Below are 6,000 nucleotides of genomic sequence, written 5' to 3' on the forward strand. Positions count from 1 at the left end.
AAAAGAAATTTATTAATGAACCAAGCAAGACTTCTTGGACAAGTAGAAGCATTTTCTTCTTAGAGTATTAATTTTTAATAGCTTTTTAGGCTTACCTAGAATACACATTAAGTAAGGTGAGCAGAAAGGAAATATGGCTAGTGTGCAAACCTTGGGACCTCAAGATCATATTTATTCCTTTAGGAAATATGTCTCTTTAGGAAATATGTCTCTGTGTTTAGTATTTTTTTCTCACTTAATAGTATTTTTTCCCAAATACATGAAAAGATAGTTTTCACCAATTTTTTTGTTGTTGGTTTTTTTGGTAAGGCAATGGGGTTAAGTGATTTGTCCAAAGTCACACAACTAGTTAATTATTACGTATCTGAGACTAGATTTCAAGTCAGGTCCTCTTGATTCTGGTGTTCTATGTACTGCACCAACCTAGTTGCCCACCGTTCATTTTATTATAAAATTTTGACTTGCAATTTTTTTTTCCTCCTCCACCATTCCTGAGACAACAAACAAGGTGTTAATAGGTTATGCAAAGGAAACATAAAAAGAAAGAAAATAAAAGCAAAAAGTAAAAACAGTGTGCTTCAATCTGATTCCATAGTTATTTCTCTGGATGAAGCTAACATTTTCCATCATGAGTCTTTTGGAATTGTCTTGAATAATTATATTTCTGAGAAGAACTAAATCTATCATAGTGGATTATTACACAATGAGACTGTCACTGTGGTTCTCCTGGTTCTGCCATATTTCACTCAGTATCAGTTCCTGTAAGTCTTTCCAGGACAAAATTGCTATCCAAAAATTTCTGATTTGGATATCTTATTCCTAGTTTATGTATCAGCATATATGTATCATTAAAAGAATTTTGAAGGAAACCTTTATTTTCCATTTTATCAAATAGCTTATACAATATTGGCATTCAAAGCTATTTAAATGTTTGCTAGAAATGACTTGTGAATCTTTATGGTTTGGGGGATTTTTTCTTAGGGAGTTCTTTTATGACTTGTTCATTTTTTTCTAAAATAGGGATATATAAATATTTTTCCTCTTCTAGTATATATTTATGGGCATGTTATATATTCATATATATGTAATTGAATGTAAATTGTTGTGGCTATTATTATTATTTAATTTTGAGTTCCTTATTTCCTCTTTTCTTTCCTCTCCCACTTCATTGACAAGGCAAATACTTTATATAGTTTACATTAATGCAGTAAATACCAAACAAATTTCCATATTATTAATGTTGTATAAGAATCACAGATCATTGTTCTTAAAGTTATTCAGCATGTTGAGCAATAAAATTATTCTCAGAATTGTTGCATCAGGTCATAACTCCAACAAGAGATCATTAGTGCCTGATTTTTCTCACATCCCTTCCAACAATTTTCACTTTCATATTCATCAGTCTGGAGATACTTCAAAGCTGTTGCAATTTGCATTTTCTAATCAATAGAGATTTAGGTTTCTTTCCCCTTTCTGACTATAGATACCTCTGATTTTGTATTTTGAAAGCTGACTTCCATATCTGTAATTATGTATCAATTAAGAAATGACTTAAATTCTTTAAATAATTGAGAGATTTCTGTATTTAAGAAACGCTATTTTTAATAGATAAACTTGCTATAACCACCACACCAGTTGCTTCCTTTCCTTCTAATCTTGGCTTTGATGATTTTGTGAAATACCATTAAATATAACAAACTCACATCATCCATTTTATATCTTATAATGACTTGGCCCTTTTATTTGCAAAGTGTTCTCATAGGTCAGACAGCCTAACTAATCCATAGTTTACTAATTTGCTTATGCTATCACCTTTTATTCTTAAGTCTTGTAATCTACACTCCTACTTCAATTTTATGATTGTATTTATCCCATTATCTTTTATGAAAGTTATGATAAATAACTGGAATTCTTTCTGTTCTACATTTTTCTTCTTTTAATCCTCCTCTTTCTCTTTCACCCTTTCCTTTACCAATACTGCTTTGCTTAACTTCCTCCCTCAATCCCCCCTCCTTTCCATGTCCTATCTCACTACTTTTCTATTCACTTTATTCCCCCTTCAATGTACTGAATGGAGAAATAGATTCCTATAACAAATTGAGTGTGTGTGTGTGTGTGTGTGTGTGTTTGTGTGTGTGTATATATCCTTTCAATATAAAAGATCTTTTATATGAGATAATTACCCACATTCTTTCTCTCCTTTTCCTTTTTCCAGAGTATCCCTCTTTTTTACCAACTAATTTTATTTTATTTATTTCATTTTTATTTTTAGATAATAATACACTATAGTCAATCCAGAAACCTAATAACCACCCTAATAATAAAAAAGTTTTTAGGAGTGACAGGTTTCAACTTTGTTCTTGTCCTTTGTTATCAAAGAAGACCAAAATAGCATCATTATGTTTGAGACAAATAACTGTATGTCTGACTGACTGATCAGACCAATAGGAACTCAAAATGCTTAACCACAGGTCAGGCAGAAATAGTCCAAGTGAACAATTGGGATGAATATTCTAAACTTATGTGTATCACTTTTTCTTTGAGCTGTTATAATTCTGCCTTCCTAATAGGGAGTAGCACCCTCACTGATAAGGACATGTTATGCTGGGCAGTCCTGTGCCAGTGTCTCCCATATGATCAATTCTAAAATTCTTCAATGAAACCTTCAGGGGGTTTCATTATTTCTTTTTCTAGTCTCCTTGTGAGAGCTTGCCCTGTGTGAGTTCTCCATATTTTTTTTTTATTTTTTGGCAAGAATACATCTGGCATTCTAACCAATGTGTCCATCCCACCAGAGTTGCACTTTATCTAGTAATGTTAAAATGCTGGACAGTTTAGTTAAAGAAAGGACCTCAGTGTCTGATATCTTCTCCTGTCAGATGTTCTTCCTAAAACAATTTCTAAAACAATTTCAATGGAAATGATTCAGTTTCTTGACATAGTGCTGGTATACTTCAGATTTCACAGGCATACAACAATGAGGTCAGCTCAATGGCTCTGTTGACCTTTAGTTTGGTAGTCAGACTACAACATCTTCTCTCCCACATTTTCTTTCAGTCTCCCAAATAGTGAACTAGCTTTAGCAATGAAAGGCCATTGCCAATGCAAGTGAACTTGCCCACGGTACTCAGAATTTCTCCATTTGACATAATTGATGTTTCCACGCATGGATGATGTGGTGCTGGCTAATGGAGCACCTGTATTTTCTTGGTATTGTTAGATCAAAACTGGCACAAATAACAGAGAATCTATCCATGTTTTATTGCATCATTGAGTGCAAAATAATCTGCAAACAAAAGATCATGTACCAACATGCCTTCCAATTTGGTATTGGCTTGTACCCTTTTCAAGTGAAGAAGTTGCCATCAATGTGGTAGCTGACTTTAAGGCCATGTTCAATTTTAGTGAAGGCATGTAATGACCTGGCTGATAACATCACGGTAAAAATTATGACATAAAGAGCACATCTTTTTTTTTTTCACTCCATTGGTAACTTGGAATTCTTGAGAACATTGTCCATTATCCAGAACACAGGCAAACAATGCCATCATGAAATTGATGTACAAGGGCCAGAGCCAAGATGGTGGCATGAAAGCAGGAATTTCTATAATTCCAAAATACTTCCAAAATACTCCAAAAACCTTAAAATTATGATTCTAATCAAATTTTAGAGAGGCAAAACTCATAGAAACAACCAGTGAAACAATTTTCCAATCCAAGATAGCATGGAGGATCTATGGGAAGGCTCTGTTCTACTGGATTGCAACGGGTGGCAGCACAGCCAAGGTAACATGGCAATGGAGGGACTGAGTTTCAAACTTCAAGAAATAGCTTTGGTAGCATATGGGTGCATCTGGGATCATGGCAGAGGAAACAGTTTCCTTAATTCCCAACATAGAGATCACAAGGTACAACTTGGAAGATCAATGTGGAAAATTCTGCAAAAGTAAATGCAAAACCTAAACAGCACATCCCCAGACCCAGGAAACCTACTCAGGCCTGTGGAGTCACCCACCACTCCACAGCTGCTTCCAGAGTGCTCAGCCCATGGAAGGTAAAGGGGTGGGGATAGATTGTTGAGGTCTCTCCACTTTCCCTGAGCCAGGACCATGGAACTTTGTCAATATTCAGACCCTAATCATAGTCTGTGGCCTCCATTGCCATAGTGGAACAGAGACTGTCTTCACAGTTCCAGGACATTGGGGAGTATTTGACCTCCTCCACAGACCAGAGTACAGACCAGGAGAACAGTTTGAGTAGCTCATAAGACATTGAAGAAACTAAGGTCCTTGCAGGGGTGTCTCAATAACACTAAAAAGCTTGGGAAGCACCTCAAAACCAGGGCATAGAATGAGGAAATGAATAAAATAGGAAAAAAAGAATCTAACCATAGATAATTACTTCAACCCTACGGAATTTCAAGCTTGCAAAGCCCCCAAGAAAAATAGGAATTGGGCTCAGGCTATGGAAGAGCTCAAAAAATTTTTGAAAATCATTGTGGGAGTGGGTGCTCAGATAAAACACACTCTTTGTTTTTTTGCAAGGTGGTGGGGTTGAGTGGACTGCCCAGAAGCATGTGGCTGGGTGAATTTTGGGTGCCAGGGACAGAATTTGAACTTGGATCCTCTTGGCTACAGGGCCAGTGCTCTGTCTGCTGCTGTCACTTGGCTGCCCCACAACACACTTTTAATGAAATACAAAATGAAAGGAGAGAGAGAATTGAATAAATGGGAGTGCAGAGGAATAGATGGAAGGAAATCCGATTGAGCTATAGTTGTGGAGAAAAAATTATTGAAGCAACTTCTTTGATGGACTTATGATACAGAATGCAATCCATCCCAGAGACAAAGCTAAAGGTTTCTGAACACAGACTGAACTACGTTTTTTTTCTTATTCCCTTATTTCATTTTTTTTTTGAGGTTTTGCTACTTTTGTGGGAGGAGGAAAGATTATGTTTACTCTTACAAGTCTATTTAATAATGTGTAAATATATAAATACATTTAATTTTTTTTAAAAAAAGAAATTGATATACAATACTGATAAACTTAAGACAACCAAACTTTGGCATAATTTTCTATAAACTCTCATGACTGATGGCACCAAAGTTCTTGGTCAGATCTAAATTGCAGTATACAGAGCTCTATTCTGTTACTGGAACCTTCCCTGAATTTATCAGGCAGCAAACACTATATCAAAAGTTCTTAAATCCTTTCTGAAGTCACACTAGTTTTTAGGTAGGTAACTATCTTCCAGATGAAGGATTAGCCTATTGAGAAGGACTCTGGAAAAATCTTACCAGCAGTGACTAAAAGAGAGATACCATTCTGAAAACCAAGGGAGAGATTAATAAAACTGAAAGCAAGAAAACTGTTGATCCCATAAATATAACTAAGAGTGGGTTTTGTGAAAAAGTCAATAAAATAGACAAACCTTTGGTTAATATGACTAAAAGAGAGAAATAAGATAACCAATTTACCAGTATCAAAAATGAAAAGGGTGACTAACCACCCATGAGGGGCAATTAAAGAAATTATTTGGAGATACTTTACCAAACTTTATGCCAAAAAATTAGATAACCTGAGTGAAAGGGATGAATATTTACGAATATACAACTTGCCCAGATTAACAGAAGAGGAAAAAATTACTTAAATAACCCCATTTCAGAAAGAGAAATTGAAGAAATCTCCAATTAAACTCCCTAAGAAAAAAGTTTCCAGGTCTATATGGATTTACAAATGAGTTCTACCAAAATTCAAGGAACATTTAATTCCTATTCTACATAAACTATTTAGAAACATAGGAGACAAAGTAGTTCTGGCAAACTCTTTTTATGACATCAACATGGTGTTGATACCCAAACCAGGAATAATCAAAACAGACAAAGAAAATTATAGACCACCATCCTTAATGAATATTGATAAAAAAAATCTTAAATAAAATTTTAGCGATGAGACTATAGCAAGTTATTACTACGCTAACACACCATGATCAGGTAGGAT

The sequence above is a fragment of the Macrotis lagotis genome, chromosome 4 (genome assembly GCF_037893015.1).
Source record: "Macrotis lagotis isolate mMagLag1 chromosome 4, bilby.v1.9.chrom.fasta, whole genome shotgun sequence".
Taxonomy (NCBI): domain Eukaryota; kingdom Metazoa; phylum Chordata; class Mammalia; order Peramelemorphia; family Peramelidae; genus Macrotis; species Macrotis lagotis.